Consider the following 24,944-nt stretch of genomic DNA (forward strand, 5'->3'; position numbering starts at 1 on the left):
GGAAAATTCCGAAAGAATTGTTAATACTTATGTGAGGTATGGAATAGCTTTGAACATAAAAAAATCATGATTGTCAGTAAGAAAAAAATTGAAGACGAAACAATCTAACTTAATTAAAGAACCATAGGAGAAAGTTCCCAGATACAATTATTTGGAATGTGAGCTAAATGAACAATGGCACCGCAGCCTTGAAATACAACGATGCATTGAGATGACCAGAAGCCAAAAGCGCTTTCAATAAAATTAATTCAGTGCATATTATGCAATGGAAAACTGTGTGTCGAAATTAGAACTAGAATATTGAGAGGTTACGATGTGGTGATATCGAAGAATGTGGAAAATATCATGAACACAACACGTAACAAACAGGGAAATACTAACAAAGATGACAAAAGAAAAAGAAATATTCAACACTATGAAGGAAATAAAAATGAGTTACTTTGGTCACATAATAACACATGAAATTTCAAACAACTTTTCATAATATGTAATTTTCAAATTTTTCATTTTTTTCAAACTTTTTTCCGTAAAATTAATAATAAAAAAGTTTCCCATATGTGTCTAACTTAAGTAGACACGATGTATATCGACTGATTTCTACGTACCTGAGTGTTACTGTCAATATTTCCTCTGCACTTATGGAGTTTCTAAATTTAGTACATATTTTCTTTCGATATGTGAGGTTGTAAGATTTCCACCAACTACCTAATTCCCTCCGTAAGATTTCCTCCGCTTCCAATACAGAAATTGCTAACAATTTATTTTTCAAAATGTTTCGAGACATCGTTACGCGCTTACAAACTGCAAGAGAGTAAACGCATAGTGTGACAGGTCAGCCCGGTTGCGTTGGATACGGATGCGTTTCCACCGCATCCGGTCAAAACGCATAATGTGACATCGGCCTAAAATCACTAGTCTATAATAATCCCAAATAACTAAAATATTAATGCCACAAAAATAATATATTATTTAGATATCCCTTAATAATAAAATAATAATAAATTTAGTAATTCCTTAAATTCTCTTCAACGAATTAAACGCTGCATACCTATAGGTAAATTATTTAACTGTTTACACTTAATTTACCTCTAATTTCCATAACACTCAACACTTATCCCTTTTTAACAATACAAAAGTCCTAGTCGGCAAACAACTTTAAACTCGAAACGAAAAACTAAAATCCTGTCATAAAATCCACGTTTTACGATCAACATTACATAGTTGGCAGTAAAAACCTTTTACACAAAGGAAATCTTATCTTTTAACAAGATGTACCGTTCAAAATTAACATTAAAGCAAGAATTTAAGCCCTTTCTGGTTTGATGGAGCCAATAATACTAAATAAGTGATATCTAAATAGTCGTTTTACTGGTTAGTGATTTAATAGAAGAACATTAAATAAGATAAAAGCTCGATTTATATACATATTGTTTTAGGTTAAAAAGACATTCCACTTTAGGTAGATATTTTTCCGCCAATAGAGAATGGATCAGCATATAATTATTATAATTAACCCTTAAGCCGCGAATCGGTACTGCTTGACAGCTTGTGAATTGTCCACCGTCGGTACAGTCTCAGATTATTTTGTCTAACATACTAACGTTGTCACCTATTTAATGTTTTCTATCTATTTATAGTCCAGAAGCCACAGGTTTTTACCTCGCAATTTTTACAGAATATATCGATTTTCTTGAAAATTTGAGATTAAGAGGAAACAGTAGCGATCAACAGGTAGCGAAAACGCGTTCCAAGATTGCGGCTGTACTTCTGAATATTTTTTCGAGATATTTGGCACACGTATTCGTAATATAATAAAGAATGGCGGTACAGAGCCCAATTTGAAAATATATTAATACGTGGAAATTACTCTGTAATTAAATACAATATTAAAAAACGAGCCTGTACCGCCATTAAGAAGAACAAAAAAATACACTTTCTTCAAATAAACTTTTTTATCCGATGCCTAGATTTTGTGTCATTTTGGAACTACTAAAATTTTTTATTTCATTAGTAATTCCAAAATGACACAAAATCTAGGCATCGGATAAAAAAGTTTATTTGAAGAAAGTGTATTTTTTTGTTCTTCTTAATGGCGGTACAGGCTCGGTTTTTTAATATTGTATTTAATTAAAGAGTAATTTCCACGTATTAATATATTTTTCAAATTGGGCTCTGTACCGCCATTCTTTATTATATTACGAATACGTGTGCCAAATATCTCGAAAAAATATTCAAAATTACAGCCGCAATCTTGGAACGCGTTTTGGCTACCTGTTGATCGCTACTGTATCACCTTAAGTAGTGGATCGTCCAAAGATCAAAATCTATATCATACCGAAGGGGCTTTTACCATGGGGGTGGTTACCACCCCATCTAGTGGGGGGGGGGATTTTTTATTATACTCTGACTGCAAAAATTGGTAAAGCGTTGGAACGCATTCAAGCGGCTAGGACGCGCCAGACCGACAGATTTCGGAAGTAGAACGAAGTTAGGCAAGGTTACACAAGGTGGCCGTCTACACTCTCGTACTTGTTGAACCTCGATCGACTTCGGCGAGAGTGTGGACGGCGTTTAAAGCATTCGAGACATTAAAGCGCGACAAGCTGATCGATGTAAACAAAAATTGAAATAAACATCTACGAATTATTAGTAATGGTAGGGGAGCCCAAGCGGGGATTTTTGCAGTTACTCGAGCGCGTCAGATTATCACATGGGGAGAAACCTTGTACCCTGTAAATGTACCTCTACCATATATTGGCTCTTCATACAGGGGAGTTCGTTAAGGGGCGTCCGAAAAAAAAATCTAAAAAAAAAGAAAAAAAAAAGATAAAGTCAAGTACATGCAAAAGAGTGTATATATTACCGGCCAAACCCAATTTCAGGACAAACTAGTTTGGCCTAGGCCAAGCTTCCTCTTCTTCTTCTTGTCGTGCCTATCCGTTTCAAATGTTGGCGACCATCATGGCAATCTCTACTTTTCACACTGCTGCTCTGAAAAGACTTGTAGTGGTTGTGTTGAACCACGTACGTAGATTTTTCTAGGTCTTTTATAGATGCGGCTGTAAATACGATATGATTTTTAAAATAATTTTCTATGTCTGAATTAAACATCATATATCTCGCGCGCAAAACGAGCGCAAAACGCGCGCATAAGGTGCGCATAAGGCGCGCATAACGCTCGCATACGGCGCGCAAAACGCGCGCATAATGCTCGCACAACGCGCGCTTTAGGCGCGCCTTACGCGAGCGTCTTGCGCGCGTTTTGGGCACTTTGTGCGCCTTTTGCAAAATTTATGCGCGCGATTTGCGCGCCTTATGCGCGCGTTTTGCGCGCCTTATGCGCGCGTTTTGCGCGCGAGAAATATTATGTTTAATTCAGACAGAAAATTATTTTAAAAATCATCATATCGTATTTACAGACGCATCAAAAAAGACCTAGAAAAATGTACGTACGTGGTTCAACACAACCACTACAAGTCTTTTCAGAGCAGCAGTGTGAAAAGTAGAGATTGCCATGATGATCACCAACATCCGAAACGGATAGGCACTACAAAAAGAAGAAGAAGAAGGCCGTATTAGTTTATCCTGAGGTGTGAATCTTTATTATATCAGGATAAACTAGTTTGGCCTGAAGTGTGCGTATTTATATCGGGATAAACTAGTTTGGCCTGAAGTGTGTTTATTTATATCAGGATAAACTAGTTTGGCCTAGGATAAACTAGTTTGGTCTACGCGCGATAGGATAAACTAGTATGGCCTAGGCTTTCCTGAGGCGGTTAGGACAAACTAGTTTGTTCTGAAATCGGGTTTGGCCGGTAACATATATATTTCAAAAATCTGACGATTTAAGCGGGGCGTAAGGAAAGGCGAGTCACAAAGTTTCACAAAAAAAGCGAATATTTCGCGAAATGAACCTCAGATCGAAAAACTAAAAAACATGTTTTCAATATTTTTCAACAATCTATCGGATGATACCAAACACGACCCTCCAAGGGGATGGGTGAGGGGTAAATTAAAAATTTTAAATACGAACCCCGCGATAATTTGCGAAATGAACATCAGATCGAAAACCTGCAAAATAGACCTATTTAATATTTTTGAAAAATCCATCGAGTGACACCAAACACGACCCCCCACGGACGTGGGGTGGGAGGTTACTTTAAAATCTTAAATAGGATTCCCCTATTTTTATTGCAGATTTGGATTCTTTACGTAAAAATAAGCAACTTTTATTCGAGAGATTTTTTCGAATTATGGATATAGGGCGCTATAATCGGAAAACATGATTGTTGGAAATGGAAAATTAAATTAAAAAATGGCAAGTCCACCACTTTATGGAAAACTTAACTTTTCTGGTTTTAGGACCTACTCTTCACAACCCAATAGGTCCCCATAACGCTCGAGTAACTGCAAATTTGGCATACTTTCCTCCCCTACTATAATCGTTACTGAAATTAAACATGGTGTATCCTCACAGACGCAGCAGAATACGATGTCATTAAAATAAAACGTGACGCCCAACAGGGATGTATACTATCACTCCTGCTGTTCAACATAATACTCTAAGGAAATATTTCAAGAAGCATTAGAGGATATTGAAGCCTGAATTGGAATTAACGGACAAGTATCAATAACATCAGATACGCGGACGGCACGGTGGTATTAGCTGACAGTTATGAAGCTCTCCAGGAGCATAAATAGGATCCGGATCACAGAAGTAAGTCGGAGATTGGACTTTCACTAAACGTTAAGAAAAGAAAATTTATGGTGATCCTTAAGAGGGAACAGCAATTTTTACGAATCAGTGTGAACGGTCAATGAATAGAAAGAGTAAACACATACTCCTACTTTGGTACGCCAGTCAATGACTATTCGCTCAGGGCCGCCCAGAGCCAGGCCGGGCCCCGGGGATGAGACCCGGCCGGGCCCCCCCCCAAACCCAGTTGAACGAAAATTCCCAAAAATCTGATAACTCATAAACTGGGATATGTAATAGTGAACACTCATGCTATTGACACAGGAAGGAAGAAAATTAAAACAGTATTTTGCAATAAACAAATTTATTTATTTATATCGAAATGTAATAAAAATTAAAATGTATCAATCATTGTCAAAGGTCATTGGAATGCCAAATCAGAGCAAACTATCCGCTGTCCTGCGCGTAGCACCAACAATTAATGTTTATTTAAAAAAATTCCTGACGCCGTGGTGTTAATCGATTTTAATTTTGCAAAATTGAAAATGAAAGGTACAGTACACTTCTATATGCAAAAAAATTTTCAACTTGCTATCTGCTTTATTTTCAGTCCTGTAACATTTTGAAAAAATGAATTTTTTTTACGAAAGCTAGATTGCAAAATTTATTTTGCAAAATCTGTTTAACCGATCGTAATGAAATTTAAAGTATTGTGTTACTGTATCATAAAGTTTTTAAGGGTGAAATATGAAGGTCTTAAGTGTAGCATAAATGGTTGAAAAACGTTAAATGCGAATACTTGTTTTTGTATGGTTTTTTCACAATTATTGCTATTTTGCAACAAGGGTGACTATTTTTTAAATTTTTAACCAATTCTATATTGTAGGACATTTAATTGCACAACTTTTATGTCAATACAACTTTTCTCGGAAATGAATACTTTTAAAGTTATAAGCAAAAAACCAAGAAAAAAATCGAATTTTTTCTTAATTTTTTGACATTTTGATTATTTAAACAATGTTCCGGACCTTTTTGAGAGGGAGGATAATTCAAATATTATTATTTGATTTATTTTCAAGCAATTTCTGCAAAAAAAAATTGAGTCACCTCTCAACGTCCAAATGTACTAATATTTTTACAGATGCGCCCTGGTCTATAAATGATCTCTCGGCCTGAGCAACGGATACTGGTAGGCAACAGAATTTTTTTAAATTTGCTAACGGCCGGGCCCGGGCCCCCTTGGGCCCCGGGCCCCGGGGATTTTGCCCCCCCTGCCCCCCCCTCTGGTCGGGCCTGTATTCGCTAGAAATCAAATGGTGGATAGAGAATCCAAGATCAGCATTTTAATAAATGGCTAAGCTATTCAAATGTCTGGATATGATTATTAATAAATCATGACCAACAAGCACAAATCTTTTAGCAGTGTGCAAAGTACAGATACAGATTACCATGACGAAACGGATAGGCATTAAAAGTAGACTTACTCATTGGTATGTAGTAAGGATGTGAAAAACCTACCGGCTAAACCTAAAACCGATTTTTTTATACCGTAATAATCGGTTTTTCCGGTTGTTTTTTTGTCCCGGTTATAACTAGTTTTTTCTTTTTAACGTAATAACTGGTAAAAAACCGGATAAATCAAAAGCAAAACGTTTCTTTCGGGAAAAAGTGTCATAAATCAAATTTTTTGGAGGAAATCTATATTACCTACTTCGAATGTCGTTTTTAGTTATATTTTTCCTATGTTACTCTAGCTCAGTTTTAACAGGTAAAATACTGATACACAAATTAAACGTATACTACCATGATACTACCTAAGATAAAAAAATTATTAGGAAATAATCCAAGTAATATTTTGTGATTGGTGGATTCGATTGTTAGATAAATATTCTGTTTTCGTTCTCCTGTAACATTTTAATATTTTGACTAATGTTTAGAATGGGATGCGTGATATATTCTTTCGATAGTATCGATATCGATAATATTGATATCGATTCGAATGGAGTATTGCAAGGTAAAGCGCAATGCAAATGTACCATTGTAGAGGTAAGATCTCTTGTCAAAATCTATTACCTCTATCAGCATCATCAATGGTGCTATGGCCCTATAAAAGAAACTCGACCTTCCCAAGTCTATTACACCAGTCAGTTCTATCAATTGCCAACTGTTTGCTGCGCGTATTTTTCTACCATCCTCATCTACACCATCCTTCTATCTGAGATTTGGCCTACCCCTATTTATACTTCCCACTGGTTGTGACCTAAGGATTCTTCCTTGTAATCTTGCTAGATGTCCTGCCCATCTTAATTTTCCTATTTTTATAAGATAGACTACGTCTGTACCACCAAATATATGTTTATATCTGTGCTCGTAGTTGTACCTCCTCCTTCAAACACCATTTTCACAGATGCTACCGAATAATCCTCTCGGGATCTTCTTCTTCTTAAAGTGCCTATCCGTTCCGGATGTTGGCAATTATCATGGCTATCTTGACTTTGTTTACCACAGCGCGAACAGATCAGTGGTAGTTGGTATTCCTTTTCGATAATCGCCTTGAAGCTTTCGAAATGTGGTGCTATAGAAAATTTTTTTAAAGTTTCCTGGGTGGAGAAGATTCGAAACTCTACAATAATACTAGAACATCTCAGCAAGACTACTGAGATCATAAAAAGCATCAAGCAGAGAAAGCTGGAATATTTCGGACATGTAATGAGAGGTACCAAATATAGTTTGCTACAAAATAACATGCAAGGAAAAATAGCAGGCAAACGCAGTCCAGGACGAAGAAGAACCTCATGGTTGAAGAACTTGCGAGATTGGTATGGTGTTGATACAAGCATCCTATTTAGGGTGGCAGTGAATAAAAATAAGATACCTATGATGGTAACCCACGTTCTGAAAGGACATGGTACATGAAGAAGAAGGTATTCCTTTTTGAATCCTTCTTTCAAATATAAGCAGAAAGTTTTCATGTACCTTGGATATGGTCCATGTCTCCGATCCATATGTCAACACTGGTTGTATAGTACCATCACTAAACTCAGACACAACTGGCTAGTGATTTTGGTAAGTAATTTTGCCAATTTAGTAAAATTGGAAAAAAATAATTACTAAATAGTTAATGATTACTAAATAGTTAGTAACTTTGCCAATTTTTGCAAAATTGGCCAAAAACAAAAAAATTGCCTACTAAAATCACTAGCCAGTTGTGTCTGAGTTTAGCGATATAACGGTTTTGTATATGGTTATTTTTGTTTTTTTTTTCTTGCGTATGTGAATTTCTAGCTTAAGTATGTGAATTTGTCCACCACCTCAAAGGTAGACTTATCAACCGTGAATTGGTGACCGATGTTTCTGGCTCTATTGTTCGGTGTTGATGCCATCATCTTAGTTTTATTCCTCATTTGCTTGCAGGCTCATATTTTTGAGTCATTTGAGAAGGTGGTATACATTTCTTCTACCTTGAGTATTGTGCGGGCAACTAGGTCCACATCATCTACATATGCCAAAATTTGGGATGATTTATTAAAAATATTTTCTATGTTATTTATTCGCGCATCTCTGACCGAATTTTACAGAGCCATGTTGAAAAGGAGAAACTCCAGCGCATCTCCCTCTCGCAGCTCAACATGTGTTTCAATCGGCTTTGATTGTTTGCCCTGTATTTCGACTTTACAAACAACTTTGCGCATTGTAGCCTTAAGCAATCGTATCAGTTTATCGGGGATGTGAAATTCAGCCATGGCTTCATACAATTTATTTCTTAGCACACTATCATAGGCCGACTTAAAATCTACGAAAAGATGGTATGTGTCCATATTGAATTCAATGGTTTTTTTTTCAGTATTTGCCTTAGCACAACGATCTAGTCTATTGTTGATCGACCAGGCATAAAACCACTTTGATATTCGCCAAGAAGCTCTTCTGAATATGCACTTAGGCAACCATATAAGATACTCGAAACTATTTTTTATGCTGTATTAGGGAGGGTTATTTCCCTATAGTTTCTATATTTCAATTGATCACCCTTTTTGTGTAGCGGGCAAACGATTCCAATACACCACTCTTCCGGTAGTTGTTCCTCATTCCAGGCTATCAGTATTATTTTATATATTTGATTGGTCAGAGTAGCACCTCCACATTTAATAAGTTCTAACCTATTGGTTATTAGATATTGATTAAAAAAACCGAACACTGGTTTTTGGAATAGCCGGTTTTTTAACCGCCGGGTCAAACCGTAAGAAAAAAAACTAAAACTGGTGTTTTGACAAAAACCGCTATCCCTAGTATGTAGACTAGATTATAATAATTAAGATTGCCGATAATTATAAATACTTCTTCTTCTTTGTGTGCCGTGCTTGTTTTCAAGCGTTGGCTATCGTCGTATTAACCCAGATGTGCCTGACGTACAATAAATTGTACACCATAAACATGTTTTGACTTGTACATATACAGGGTGAGTCATGAGGAACTGTACATACTCCTACCTCGTATAGAGGCCCCTATGGGGAATAACAAATGATCATTAAAAAGTGTCTGCTCCCATTGTTTAATAATATACAGGGCGAGTTTCGCATTTTGACAGAAATTTGTATTCGTCATAATTTTTGAACGGTCAGATCGATGCATCTCTTATTTTGGTCAATCGTTACACTATTACCACCTAATCAACTGATTTATTCAAACTAGAAAAAAATCAAGTCCGGCTTCAAAAAAATTAGTTCGTTGGGTCTTAGAAAAAATTTCACCCTGTATACGGTTTTTGAAAACTATAATATGAATTTTACAAATTAGACAAATAGGCAAAACGATGTATTTATTTTTTTCCCCACACGATTAGTTAATTTTTTATAAAAAAAATCAAATTTGAGTATGAATTAAAAGTTTGGTAAAGTAAACCATAAATTAAAAAAAAATAACCTTTATTACAAAAATTAATTTTTTTTGAACAAATATTTAACTTATGTTACCACCCAATCAACTGACTTATACAAACTAGAAAAAAATCAGGCCCGGATTTAAAAAATTAGTTCGTTTTGGTCTTAGAAAAAATTTCACCCTGTATACGCTTTTTGAAAACTCTAATATGAATTTTACAAATAAGACAAATAGGCAATTAAAATGGCATATTTATTTTTTTCCCCACACGATTACCTAATTTTTTATAAAAAAATCAAATTTTACTATGAATAATTAAAAGTTTGGTAAAAAGAACAATATTTACTAGAAACCAGATTTAAAAAAATTAACTTTTATTACAAAAATTAATTTTTTTCTGAACAAATATTTAATTTATGTTACCATCCAATGAACTGATTTAGTCAAACTAGAAAAAAATCAGGCCCAGATTTAAAAAATTAGTTCGTTTTGGTCTTAGAAAAAATTTCACCCTGTATACGCTTTTTGAAAAATCTAGTATGAATTTTACAAATTAGACAAATAGGCAATTAAAATGGCGTACTTATTTTTTCCCCACACGATTACTTAATTTTTTAAATGCCTTTTTTATTTGCCTTTTATTAAAAAATCAAATTTGTCAAAATCGGAATTTTGCCATAAAAATAAAAAAAATTAAACAACGTTTTTCTCAAAATTAAAAGCTTCACCATTTTTTTTTCTATACCACGTCTAGATCTAAAACCCATAACACTTCTCTTTGGACTCTATGGTTTATAGACGTGATCAAATAGATAAATCTTAAATTTTTTTCACTTAATTTTTGCGATTTAACTTTGCAATTCACGAATCTGCACCTTTTATTTTTAAAAATTCATAACTTTTATGAGAAGAAGACGGAAAGTCTACAACAATTTTCATATTCACAATGGTAAGAGATATGTGCTGTAAAATTTCAGAAAAAAAATATTAAAATGGAACAGAGTTGTAGCGAGTTAAACCGTGATTTCATTTTTTTTTTCAGTTTTAGGTTAAAATTCCGATTTTGACAAATTTGATCTTTTAATAAAAAATTAAGTAATCGTGTGGAGAAAAACATAAATATGCCGTTTTAATTGCCTATTTGTCTAATTTGTAAAATTCATATTAGAGTTTTCAGAAAGAGTATACAGGGTGAAATTTTTTCTAAGACCAAAACGAACTAATTTCTTAAATCCGGGCTTGATTTTTTTCTAGTTTGTATAAATCAGTTGATTGGGTGGTAACATAAGTTAAATATTTGTTCAAAAAAAATTAATTTTTGTAATAAAAGTTAATTTTTTAAAATCTATGGTTCACTTTACCAAACTTTTAATTATTCAGTGCCAAATTTGATTTTTTTATAAAAAATTAAGTAAATGTGTGGGAAAAAAATAAATACGCTATTTTAATTACCTATTTGTCTCATTTGTAAAATTCATATTAGAGTTTTCAAAAAGCGTACACAGGGTGAAATTTTTTCTAAGACCAAAACGAACTAATTTTTTAAATCCGGGCCTGATTTTTTTCTAGTTTGTATAAATCAGTTGATTGGGTGGTAACATAAATTAAATATTTGTCCAAAAAAAATTAATTTTTGTAATAAAAGTTATTTTTTTTTAATCTATGGTTCACTTTACCAAACTTTTCATTCATACTCAAATTTGATTTTTTTATAAAAAATTCAGTAATCACGTGGGGAAAAAAATAAATATGTCGTTTTAATTGCATATTTTTGTCTAATTTGTAAAATTCATATTATAGTTTTCAAAAACCGTATACAGGGTGAAATTTTTTCTAAGACCCAAACGAACTAATTTTTTTGAAGCCGGAGCTGATTTATTCTAGTTTGAATAAATCAGTTAATTAGGTGGTAATAGTGTAACGATTGACCAAAATAAGAGACACATCGATCTGACCGTTCAAAAATTATGACGAATACAGATTTCTGTCAAAATGCGAAACTCGCCCTGTATACTATTAAACAATGGGCGCAGACAATTTTTAATGGTCATTTGTTATTCCCCATAGGAGCCTCTACACGAGGTAGGAGTATGTACAGTTCCTCATGACTCACCCTGTATGCACATTTTTTGTCTTGGTAACGTCTTAAATACTTTCAGTAGGTCTTTACCAACCATAAGGTGTAGTTGTGAATTGCTCGCTTTGTGATATCTGGCGATAATTTTGTGATAAAGATTATAAGGTTTATAATACGGCTGAATTTGGAAAACGATTTGCTAAATAATTAAATATTTGTTATATCTATGCAGAAAATATATATATTTTTGTACATACCGGTAGAGAACACGTATATATTTTTATTTAGATTTAGAAATTGATTAAATTTTTATTCTACAATATGCGTTGGGCTACTTCATTTTAGTGTACAAAATATTGTACGCCAGGAAAATTGTACTATGTCTTATTAGGGGCTTTTCACTGGAAGATGCGCTTGGTATGTTGGAGAATCATAAAAAATATAGTAGCAATTGTAGACAGTATGGTTTTAGTGTCTCCTGTAAATGCATGTGATGTCCTAACAGACGAAGACTGATGACAGAGATATAAAGGCAATGGATAATTTACCTGGCTCGCAAATATAACCTCGTTCTCAAATATATGTGCAAAATCATGACGAAGGCATATTGATACCCGATTTTCACTAAAACATTCCATTTACAGAGCTGAGAGATAAATGGACAGGTAAAGGATCAAAGAAAAAATACGTATCACTAGGTAAAAGAAAACATGCAGAAAGAAGGTCAATGTATTGGTGAAAAAGGAACTTTTAAAATATGATTCTAAGCGTTCCGCTGAATGTTTTTCACTTTTCGTTGATAAGTAACTTATACTAAAGCTTATTCCGTCAGCAACTAATCGATATGCTTCACAGAAGGATCGACAACAAGGAGTTCGGGAGATGAGGTCAAAGCTTTTCTGGAAACTCTACTATTGAGTAGTTATGTCAAAATTCCTTGGAGGAGAATGTTTTGGCAACGTGAAAGGGATCCTAGAAATCGACTTGCTGTGACAGGATGCCCTTACTTACAAAATTGAATCAGTTATAATTTAGAAGACACTAACTTGGATTAGGTCGTCCAGCTGCCAATGAAAACGTCTAAATTTGCTATGATCGACTAGACCAGCGGTTCTCAATATGTGGTACTTGTACCACTGGTGGTACATATCATTATTTGCGTTGGTACACAAAACACAAAAAAAATGAAAATAGTAATACTCAGTAAGTCTTGATAACACAATCTAAAAATATAGGTGGTACCAAAAATAATAAAAATAACTGTAGGTGGTACATGACTCAAAAAGGTTCAGAAACGCTGGACTAGACCATTTGGTGATTCCACAGGAAAAAAGAACTCGATAATATGATTTGTTCCATAATATTTCACAAATAAGGTGTTCAAAATGCAACGTATGCTTAAATTTCAAATGTTTTGTTTTATACTATACCCAGATCTAACAGTAGGGTTATATGCCTGGTGTACCATATTTTGTGCAACATTTCTTTTACCTATTTTACATAAATATTTTATTTTAACGACAAATATATTTTTGTTGCCTTATAACACGTAAATTTGAAGAAATATATTAAAAATATTTTAAGGTTTAAGTTTTAGGCATATCCGGGTTAACAAGCTGATGAATGAAATGGTTCTCGGTCGGCATCTATATGAAACAATTCCTCGATCTTTGAACCTGTTCATTGTATAATATTACGCAGCCAGGACAGTTTTTTTGTCCCGGCCCAGTGTTTTCCTTCGATACTTGCTATTACGAAACTTTTATTTCATACAGATGTATAGTAACTTTCAAGATTAGTCCATTTCAAGTTAATCCTATTACCAAGCCATTTGTATTTGACTATACTCAATGATACTATAGTATCGTTAAATTTCGAGTAGTGAACATACTAGTAGAGTAGCAGGTATAATGATTAAAAGTACAATATATTCAAATTTATTAATTTCTACCTGGACCGAAAACTTAACGACACAATTCAATTAAAAATGACTTTGTAATAAGCTTAAGATTAAGGTTTTCTAAAATGTTTTGAAATGTACTATACATGTAGTTTAATTTATAATACAGTTTGTTGATAGATTAAGTCAGAGTGGTTCCAGTGGTTCTTTTGCTACGCATCCAAACAGAATGCCAACTTTTTATTATAAATAATGGCTACTACAGACAACCAATAATTATAAGTAAGCAAACTTTGTTGATATTAAACCCCTGAATACGTAGGCGGAGTGCATTCTACTAAAGATATGATTATAGTGCCATTTTTTAAGTTTAACCTACCACAATAAACAATTCCCTCAACTCTTTTGTTACACAAGTTGCTGAAATGTATGCTGACATGGGCTGTAATTACAATGTTAACACGGTACATACTTGGAGTAAAGCTTTTGTTATGATTTGCAGCATCCCACTCGAATCAGGTTTAAGTAGAGATCTACAGAATGGCTAATGCTCTTTTGTAATTCAAATTTTCACCCTTTGTGTTGCACTAACAAAAACAATTAGTTAGAAAAGCGAATACACTTATAAAGCAAATTAGTTACATTGAGGAAATATAAAGTTTGCACGAAATATTTTGCCTATCTTTGCCGTTTTTAATGTTGTCTATAATTATTTACTATTATTTTCTTCAATTATAATGAGCCATACAGAAAAAATATAATTGAGACAAATGATAAGGATAAACTTTGTTTCTCTAAAACATAAGTTACATTTAGTGTGTCACATTTAGATATTTACATAAATATGCCAAGATCAGTATACTAACGGCCAGATTTTGCTACTTGGCAGTTTTTGGAGTCACTGAACATGAATACGCAATCAGACCCGACGACCTCCCGAAGCTTCTGGTGCCCAGGATTACTACAAAGGCACGTTATCTGAAGTTTCGATCTGGTGGATCGCTGGGTACGAATACGTCATCAGAACCGACCACCGGAGCACCTGATATCCAGGGTAACCGCTGAGGCACGTCATCTTCTGGAGTTTCGAGGGTTTTCGGCATTAAATTGATGAACACAGACAATTCGGGGGGTTTTTGAGGTTGCTGGACACGAATCTGAACTTATTTGATCTGCGAATAATTCTCAATTTATATTGGAATTAGAAAGCGAACATCAAAATAGAAAATTACACATCACAAGCAATAGAAATACGTAGAGGAGTACGACAGGGATGCATTTTGTCACCACTGCTATTTAATGTATATAGTGAAAGCATCTGCCAGGAATCCCTTTTGCAAGCAAACGAAGGAATCGTAATCAATGGAGAGATTGTAAATAATATTCAATACGCGGACGACACTGTACTAGTTGCAAGAACAGTAGAAGAACTACAACGATTACTTACAAATATAAATATTACTTTCAGCAATTATGGCATAAACATCAATCTCAAAAAAACAAGTATATGGCCTTCAGTAAAAACATGACACTACCAGCACATATTTTTATAAACGGCATTCAAATTGAATGAGTATCAAATTACAAATACTTGGGAGCTTTAATAAACGAAACTATAAACCAAAACAATGAAACAAAAAAACGTATCGAAATTGCCAGGGCCACCTTCGTAAAGATGATAGACTTCTTCTGCAACAGAGATATAAACATCCCTCTACGAATTAAAATGCTAAGAGGCTACGTATTTAACACGCTATTATACGGTGTAGAGGCCTGGACTCTCAAACAGAACAACATAAGAAATATTGAAAGTTTCGAGACGTGGTAGTTCAAACATTTGCCCTTCCAAACCCGGAAAATCTAAACGAATATTTCTTTAATGTGAGTAAAAATATAACTTCTACTATTTTGCCACAAAAAGATCCCATTTCCTATCTCCCCAATTCAGGAGTGTTCTCGAATTCATTCTTTTTAAGACCAATCGATATAACTGAACTGATCCAAACTATCAATAGTATCAAAAGCAAATCATCCTGTAGTACTGATGGACTATCCATAAAAATCTTCTCAAATCTCACAGAAAATGTGTTGGAAAACCTCGTCTCACTAATTAATGATTCCTTTGAAAGAGGCAAATTCCCAGAGTGCCTAAAGATAGCCATTATTATTCCCCTTCATAAGGGTGGTGAAAAATCTAATGCTTGCAACTATAGACCTATTGCCTTACTACCGGTATTTTCAAAAATTATTGAGAGACTCATAAAAACCCGTCTCATGTCCTTTCTCATTGATAACAACATCTTATCCCAAAATCAGTTCGGCTTTTTAACTAATAAATGTACCACTGATGCCTTGTTTTCTGTGTTTCATGAGGTTTACCAAGCACTAAACAATAATCTTTATACTGCCACTGTTTTCTGTGACTATGCCAAAGCTTTTGATTGTGTAAATCACGATATTTTAATTAAAAAACTAAATTTCTATGGGATTCGAGGTATTTCTTTGAATTGGTTCCAATCTTACTTGAATAATAGGAAACAAATAGTTAGAGCAAATGATACTGACTCTAGTCTCAAAAACATTGTATGTGGAGTACCACAAGGTTCAGTATTGGGTCCTCTACTGTTCCTTATCTTTATAAATGACCTCACTAACTTAAAAATCGATGGAAAAATTTTTCTTTTTGCTGATGATACCAGTATCACTTGGAGCAACTCAACTATTGCATCTCTTCATGCAACTATAACTTCTGATTTGCTTACGATAAAAACCTGGTCTGACTCTAATTTACTCTCTTTTAACGTGGATAAGACAGTAGCATTATCCTATAAAAGTGCTCTTCAACCCCTGCTTGTTAATAACAGCCAGATCTCTACCGTTGATTCTGTAAAATTTCTTGGTATTTTTTTAGACAGTAACCTCAAATGGTCCCTTCATATCGATGTGTTAAGTAAGAAACTCGCCTCAGCCTGCTATGCTATAAGATCTGTTTCGAAAGAACTCAATTTAGCATCTTCTAAACTAACATATTTTTCTTTGTTCGAGTCTCATCTTCGATATGGTCTTCCTTTTTGGGGTTCTAGTACAGCTGCCCAGTTAGATGTTATTTTTAAATTACAAAAAAGAGCAATAAGGTATCTGTTTGGCCTCAGAAGAACAACACATTGCAGAAGTTACTTCAAAGATCACGGCATTTTAACCCTTACATCTTTATATATTTTAGAAACTGTTTGCTTAATTCGTAAACACATGCATGTCTTTCCAGCAAGGCCTCGTCATGACTACTCCACCAGAAATTCAAATTTTGATGTCTATTTACCGATCCCGTCCTCTGAGTTAGTAAAGAAATCTATATTATATTCCGCAAAAAAACTATACAACCATCTTCCTTTACAACTCAAATCTGCAACATCTCTCCCCAAGTTCCGTAAAATGACAAAAGCTCATCTATCTAAAAGACCATATTATTCAGTAGAAGAGTTTCTTAATGACTAACTAAGAAATTACAGTAATGTACAAGTAACCAAACTTATCTATATGTGGGTGTCACATGCAGCAGCTTAAACTTATTAGTTCCTATGTCTATAAATAGTTTACTTTGTTGTATATTCACTTTGCAATTTCTATAAATTGTTGCAAATATATCGATTTTGTTTTTTTTCTTTACTTTATTAACTTATATTTTGTATTTATGTATATTTTTTTTATATTGACGATTTATCAAATTTCAGAAAATTGTATTTGTTATTGTTATTGTTAGATATTATTTATTTATTTTTTCTGACTTTAATTAAGCTTTGTCCATAAAATTTGTATTTTCAGTGACAATAAAGCATATTTCTATTCTATTCTATTCTATGGTGCCAGTCCCGGGTTAAAGAATATTTAGGCCTCTAGGCAACCCAAGCTATGAGGCCCTTAAGGAACCTCCGCCTTCTATATCCAAAACCTCGGAAAACCTCTCCATCTCCAAGCCGTATTCCTTGGATATATTAGTGGACATTTTGTAAACCGAAACTTAAATTTTTGTTTCATTTTGTAAAACGTGTTGCTTGAAGAAATAAAACAGAGAAATAGTCAAGAAACTGTTTATTTATACAGGGTGTCCCGAAAAGATTGGTCATAAATTATACCGCACACTCTGGGGTCAAAAATAGTTCGGTTAAACCTAACGTACCTTAGTACAAATGTGCTCATAAAAATGTGACAGCCCTTTGAAGTTACAAAATGAAAATCGATTTTTTTCAATATATCGAAAACTATTAAAGATTTTTTATTGAAAATGGACATGTATTATTCTTATGGCAGGAACATCTTAAAACAAAATTATAGTAAAATTTGTCCACCCCAAAATTTTATGGGGGTTTTGTTCCCTTACCCCAAACTTTTGTGTAGCTTCTAATTAATTCATTATTGTGGTACCATTAGTTAAACACAACGTTTTTAAAACTTTTTTGCCTCTTAGTATTTTTTAGATAAGCCAGTTTTTATCGAGATGCGGCTTCTTTTTTAATATATTTACATACAAATTTTATGGGGTTTTGTTCCTTTAAACCCCCCAAATGTTTGTGTACGTTCCAATTAAACTATTATTGTGGTACCATTAGTTAAACACAGTGTTTTTAAAACTTTTTTGCCTCTTAGTCTTTTTTTGATAAGTCACCTATTATCGAGATGTGACTTTTTTTTCAAAATATACCTAAAAATGTAAGATAAATAAATTTTAACATTATTAACAGGTATCTACATATAATAATCATACTTACCATATACAAATATGTGGTGGATTCGACAAATATTCAAAATATCTCGTTAAACATTGGCTTATCAAAAAAGTACTAGGAGGCAAAAAAGTTTTAAAAACATTGTGTTTAACTAATGGTGCCACAATAATAATTTAATTGGAACGTACACAAAAGTTTGGGGAGGTTTAAGGGAACAAAACCCCCATACAATTTTTATGGAGTGCACAAATTTCACTTTAATTTTTTTTAAGATGTTGCTGCCATAAAAATTTAACATGTCCATTTTCAATAAAAAATCTCTAAGAGTTTTAGATATATGAAAAAAAATCGATTTTCATTTTGTAACTTCAAAGGGCTGTAACTTTTTTTGTGTGCAGCACTGTATATAGGTAAGTGAGTTTCAATCAACCTATTTTTGACCCCAGAATCTGTGGTATAATTTATGACCAATCTTTTCGGGACACCCTGTATATTATGTTGGGGTACGATGGTATGTAAAAGGCCTGTGAACACGGGCGCCCATATAAAAATTTTCAATGGTGGGCAGACGTGAAGATTTTGTACACTTTGGATAAACATATATATAATTTAAAGTACCCGAAAAGCCAGGAAGGCCACGCCCCCCCCCCCCTGCCCATGGGTATGGGAGCCCATGCCTGTGAAGCAGGAATATATTGTTTTCCCTGCAAGTCTTGAAGCTGGACTATAAAATATTTGAACTGCAGCAGTTCATCTTCGATTTCAGTTTCAATATCATCAGGAAAGTTTTCATGTAGTTTTGAAGCACACTCCTTTATTTAAGTATCACTAAGTTTTGGAAAAACACACAAAACGCCAAATACTAAGTTCACTGACTCGTACGCTGTCAACGGACGACTTAAGCTCAGTCATTAGCTTATCCAAAATTGGTAGACACGTTTCAACCTTTAACTTTTCTCCACCCTGTAGAAAAGTTTAACATCATCAAAATGTAGTTTTCTTGCTCGGTTTCGTTTACTCTCGTCGGAATATTCAGAGTGTTGTAGATCACAGGCCTTCTGCTCGTAGTAAGCAAAATTATTTCTTTGGAAATTTAAGAACTTCAAAAGTGAATTTAGAAGCTGAACGGCATTTTGAAGTTCAATCTCTTCTGTCTTACATGATTTACTGACAGCAGTGACAGCGTCTATGCATTCTAAAATTGTTGACCAAAACTAATTCACTATGAATGAGTGCTTCTTTTTTTGACATTTCTTTCAACAAACTTTGAATTGTTTCAGCTTTCTGATTAGTGTCTTCAGCAAGAATATGAAGTACAGATTTGAAGGCGTTGTAAACTTTAGACACAAAGCTCTTGTTGCATTAACCCTTGCACTCCATCTAGTGCTGTTTGTTTTTTAGAACTAGATCGTGGCGAATAGGATCGCTTAGTGGAGTTTCATTCTTCTTGCTAGACAAAGAGCTGTCATTCGACCATGAATTTGCTGCCTGTCGATGAGTGTTTTCACACATGATCGGTGAGCTTGACTTTCTTCAAGTGACTTCATTTTTCCAATCTTAATTTTTCAACATAATATGACTTATAGTTTTTATTTAATTCTAATTACTCCTTTTTCGTCTTGGACCCTGTGAGGCCCTCTTTGTGGCCGAGGCCCCTAGGCAACTGCCTACTTTGTCTAATGGTTAATCCGGCACTGTGTGGTTCGAATGCTAAAGATAAGTTGGGTTGAAAGAGTCACAAACCTTGAAGTATTACGAAGGACAGGAAAAGACCCAGAAATTTTGTTAACGATAAAACGAAGAAAGCTCGAATATCTGGGTCACCTGATTAGAGGACATAAATACGCATTAGAAGAAGAATGTCACGGTTGCTAAATTTGAGGGAGTGGTTTGGCTGCACCACTAATGAATTTTTAGGTCAGCTGTAAACAAGGTCAGGATAGCCTTGACGATTTCCAATCTCCGATAGGAGTGGCACAAGAAGAAGAAGAAGAACACGATTCGGAGTTCATCTAACAACGAATATTTCGATCTTAGATAAACCACTGAGATTTCTGAAATCCAGTGCATAAAAGACCATGTATTGCTTCAAAACAGCCATAAAAAATTTATTAACTGGCCAACAAACGAGCATTTATTAACTCCTTTTATACGGTGTCTAAACAAGATATGGAACAAAATTGTTTGTATTCCTATTTAAAATATAGTGCCCTTTTTAAAAATAAGTTTAAATGTACAGGGTGATTTACGCAAGCCTAGCATAGTTAGTGTGACCAACTAGTCCGAAAAATCCGGAACATAGCCTGAATTACGAAGTTGTGTCCCAACGTCCCAAACAAGGCTTCCGGGCCATCCAAATTTTCACCGTTTTGGTAAAATTCTAGTTTGAAATTTTGAGTACGTTATTTTCTAAGCTGTATAGTTCATAATCTTTATTTTTAATGAAACACCCTGTATATTTTTATATTTTTAAAAGCTCCTCAATAACCTAATCTCAATGGCTATATCATGTAGGGTTTATTATGAACATTACAGGATAAAAAAATCAAAAATGAATAACCATTTTCAATTTCGTTGCAAAACGAAAATACAGCCGCACCATACTATAGTCCAATCAGAGAGTGCAGCAAGCACCTCTACCGGTTTCGAAACTTATTAGTCTCTCATCAGGAGGCACATATGCTGCTCTCTCTGATCCAACCAAAACAAACCCCAGCGTGCAGTCCGGACTGCAACGAACGAAATGGCACAGATGACCTAGCGGCAACTGCTAGCAAAAAGACTAAGTTTTCACTCTAATGGCATATAAAACGACATAATACTATTCTACATACCACCAGAATGAAAACAATGGGAACCTTCTCTGGTTACACCTCCGAGGCTTCTACAATTTGCAAGCCATACGGATGCTGAGACTAAGGAAGGTGAGGGAATTCTACAATTTACAATTCACGTCAGATCTGCTCAGCGCGGTAAAGTTCCAACGAGAATGGTTCCCTTCGTACTCCAATCAGAGTAAATGTAAATCAAAAATGAAAAACCATTTTCAATTTCGTTGCAAAACGAAAATACAGCCGAACCATACTTTGGTCCAATCCGAGAGTGCAGCAAGCACCTCTACCGGTTTCGAAACTTATAAGTCTCTCATCAGGAGGCACATATGCTGCTCTCTCTGATCTAACTAAAACAAACCCCAGCGTGCAGTCCCGGACTGCAACGAACGAAATGGCACAGATGACCTAGCGGCAACTGCTAGCAAAAAGACTAAGTTTTCACTCTAATGGCATATAAAACAACATACTATTCTACATACCAATAGAAAGAAAACAATGGGAACCTTCTCTGGTTACACCTCCGAGGCTTCTACAATTTGCAAGCCATACGGATGCTGAGGCTAAGGAAGATGAGGGAATTCTACAATTTACAATTCACGTCAGATCTGCTCAGCGCGGTAAAGTTCCAACGAGAATGGTTCCCTTCGTACTCCAATCAGAGTAAATGTAAATCAAAAATGAATAACCATTTTCAAATTCGTTGCAAAACGAAAATACAGCCGAACCATACTCTAGTCCAATCAGAGAGTGCAGCAAGCACCTCTACCGGTTTCGAAACTTATTAGTCTCTCATCAGGAGGCACATATGCTGCCCTCTCTGATCCAACCAAAACAAACCCCAGCGTGCAGTCCCGGACTGCAACGAACGAAATGGCACAGATGCCCTAGCGGCAACTGCTAGCAAAAAGACTATGTTTTCACTCTAATGGCATATAAAACAACATAATACTATTCTACATACCACCAGAATGAAAACATGTGCCTCCTGATGTGAGACTAATAAGTTTCGAAACCGGTAGAGGTGCTTGCTGCACTCTCTGATTGGACTAAAGTATGGTTCGGCTGTATTTTCGTTTTGCAACGAAATTGAAAATGATTTTTCATTTTTGATTTACATTTACTCTGATTGGAGTACGAAGGGAACCATTCTCGTTGGAACTTTACCGCGCTGAGCAGATCTGACGTGAATTGTAAATTGTAGAAATCCCTCATCTTCCTTAGTCTCAGCATCCGTATGGCTTGCAAATTGTAGAAGCCTCGGAGGTGCAACCAGAGAAGGTTCCCATTGTTTTCATTCTGGTGGTATGTAGAATAGTATTATGTCGTTTTATATGCCATTACAGTGAAAACTTAGTCTTATTACAGGATAACTTTGGAATTTATACAGTGTGGGAAACCCTTGTGCAATAAAACTGGTTGTGCCCCTATTTTAATAATTATAAAAAACGTTGAGAGCTGTCAATATTTATATTTAAAGTGCACTTTTTGAATACAAATTTAAATTTACATGGTGATTCACTTAAGTCTAACATAGATAGATGTAATGAGGTGTTTTTTGGCGTATTCCACTGGACCTTATTAGATATATTGTTGTCCTTCAGCCCTAGATTTCATTATCTAGCCTGGCCCTTTTCAAAAGATTTAATAACTTCGAGACTGCACCTTTCATGTAGCTCTTTTTCGGTGGATTTTCTTCCCCTGATGCAAGGAACTGTACATTTGCCGGGCTGTGATAATGACAAAATATGCTTTGCTATTTCTTCCTCTAGGTGACATGATCTGCATAGACCAATATCTGTGAATGCTATTAACTTCAACTGTCTATTCAAGGGTGAGAGCACGCCAAATAGAATTCAATTTTAGTGACGTCACGTTGCCTAGTAACCGTCGATTAACCTAGTAACCGTGAAATTCGATTTTGTGACGCCAACAAAATAGAATTCTATTTGGCGTGCTCTCAGCCCAGCTTACAGTTCCCTATTAGCAGACCTACTATAGACCAGTAAGGATCTGTGAAAAAACGTCTATTTTTGGATGTGAGAGGTGGCATTCGGATTTTTGCTGATAGATTTAGGTGACACCTTCAGTAATAATAATTGACTTATGCTCCTTCTAAATACTCTAAAAAAAATTAAAATATTTAAAAATTTCGAAAAACGTCGATTTTTTTCTGATTTCTTTGCTTATAACTTTAAAACGATTCGTTTTGGAACAAAGTCGTAAAGATATAAAATAAAGATAATTGAATTTTGTATGATACACGACCGGTCAAAAATGTCTTAACGTATTACGTTTTCTGCAATATAGCAATAAATACAAAATAAGGGAGCAAAATACGCCTGTTGTTATTCAATGTTTTTAACCACTTCGGAAGCACTTAGAACCTTAGTAGTTCGCTTAGGAAATTATTTGTAACATACTTTTGCAATCTAAATGTTTTTAAAAAAGTTCAAATTTTTTAAAATCTTTCTAAACAAAAAGTAGACCATTTAGAAGTTGTCTAATTTTTTTACATACAAAGAGGTGCTCTACCTATCTAATACACTTTACAGAATTAAAATCGGAATATTTAAGGGACCTCAGCAATGTTTTAAACTTATAAACAATTTTTTGGCTTATAAACAAATAGCTTTGTTTAATAATAAAAAAATTAATTTTTAGCAATGCAAATAATTAAAACCGGTATAATTTGACTTCAACTTTCAAATGCTGTCAGCAGAATTGCTATTTGATTTTTTAATCAAAAGTTATTCCCGTTCAAAAATTGCAATTTTTCTAATTTTTGAAAGTTCCACTGCGTTTATCTCGAAAACTATGCATCCTACGAAAAAACTTGTAAGAACATTTTTTGCTTAGAATTACCCAAGAAATACAACAAAAAATGTTTTATTTTGCGAAAAATCGATGTTATGTAATTCCTCAAGTTCTTTGTTTATAACAATCGTATCGACATCCGGATCAACTGTTACCCAAAAAAATCGTGTTCTACGGATCAAAAAATACATAAAAATCTTGGGTAAGTCCATCTAAATAAAGGAGCCCGTAGCACCCCCTCCTGGCCACAGGACTAATTTGTTTATAAGCCAAAAAATTGTTTATAACTTTAAAACATTGCTGAGGCTGCTTAAACAATCCGATTTCAATTCTGTAAAAAGAATTAGATAGGTTGAGTGCTTCTTTATATGTATAAAAATTGACAAATCTTTGTATGTTCTAGTTTTTGTTCTGCAAGATTTTAAAAAAATTTATTTTTTAAAAAAAGTTTAGATTGCAAAATTATTATTCAAAATCTAGTAAGTCAATTTTAATGAAATTTTATGTACGGTTTTAGCACATTACAAAAATTTTCTAAGCGAACTAGGAAGGCTCCAAGTGTAACCTAAGTGATGGAAAATCATTGAATAAAGACAGGCTTGTTTTGCCCCCTTATTTTATATTTATTGCAATTTTGCAGCAAGGGTGATAAATTAAGACATTTTTAATCAATCGCATCTGATAGAAAATTTAATTATCTTTGTTTTATTCCTATACGACTTTGTTCCAAAATGAATCGTTTTAAAGGTATAAGCAAAAAAAGTAGAAAAAAAAAAACGAAATTTTTTGAAATTTTTAAATATTTTATTTTTTTTTATTAATGTTCCGGGCATATTTGAGAAGGAGCATAATAATTATTATTAATGAAGTTATCACCTAACTTTATCTGCAAAAATCTGAATGCCACCTCTCACATCCACCTAAAAACAGATCCTTACTGGTCTACTATGGCTTTGACTGTTTTCCTGTCTTTGCTTATTAGGTCTGTCATAAATCGTGGCGAATGTGCTGTAATGAACTA

At 34.3% G+C, this 24,944-nt stretch overlaps 1 protein-coding gene across 3 annotated transcripts in view; it reads left to right on the forward strand.

The window, feature by feature from the left end:
- The window catches only part of LOC114336207 (protein Wnt-5b-like), a 642,835-nt gene that overhangs the window by 611,963 nt on the left and 5,928 nt on the right, over positions 1-24,944 (forward strand). The window lies entirely within an intron of this gene.

Source organism: Diabrotica virgifera, chromosome 8, assembly GCF_917563875.1.
Source record: "Diabrotica virgifera virgifera chromosome 8, PGI_DIABVI_V3a".
In the NCBI taxonomy this organism is placed as follows: Eukaryota; Metazoa; Arthropoda; class Insecta; order Coleoptera; family Chrysomelidae; genus Diabrotica; species Diabrotica virgifera.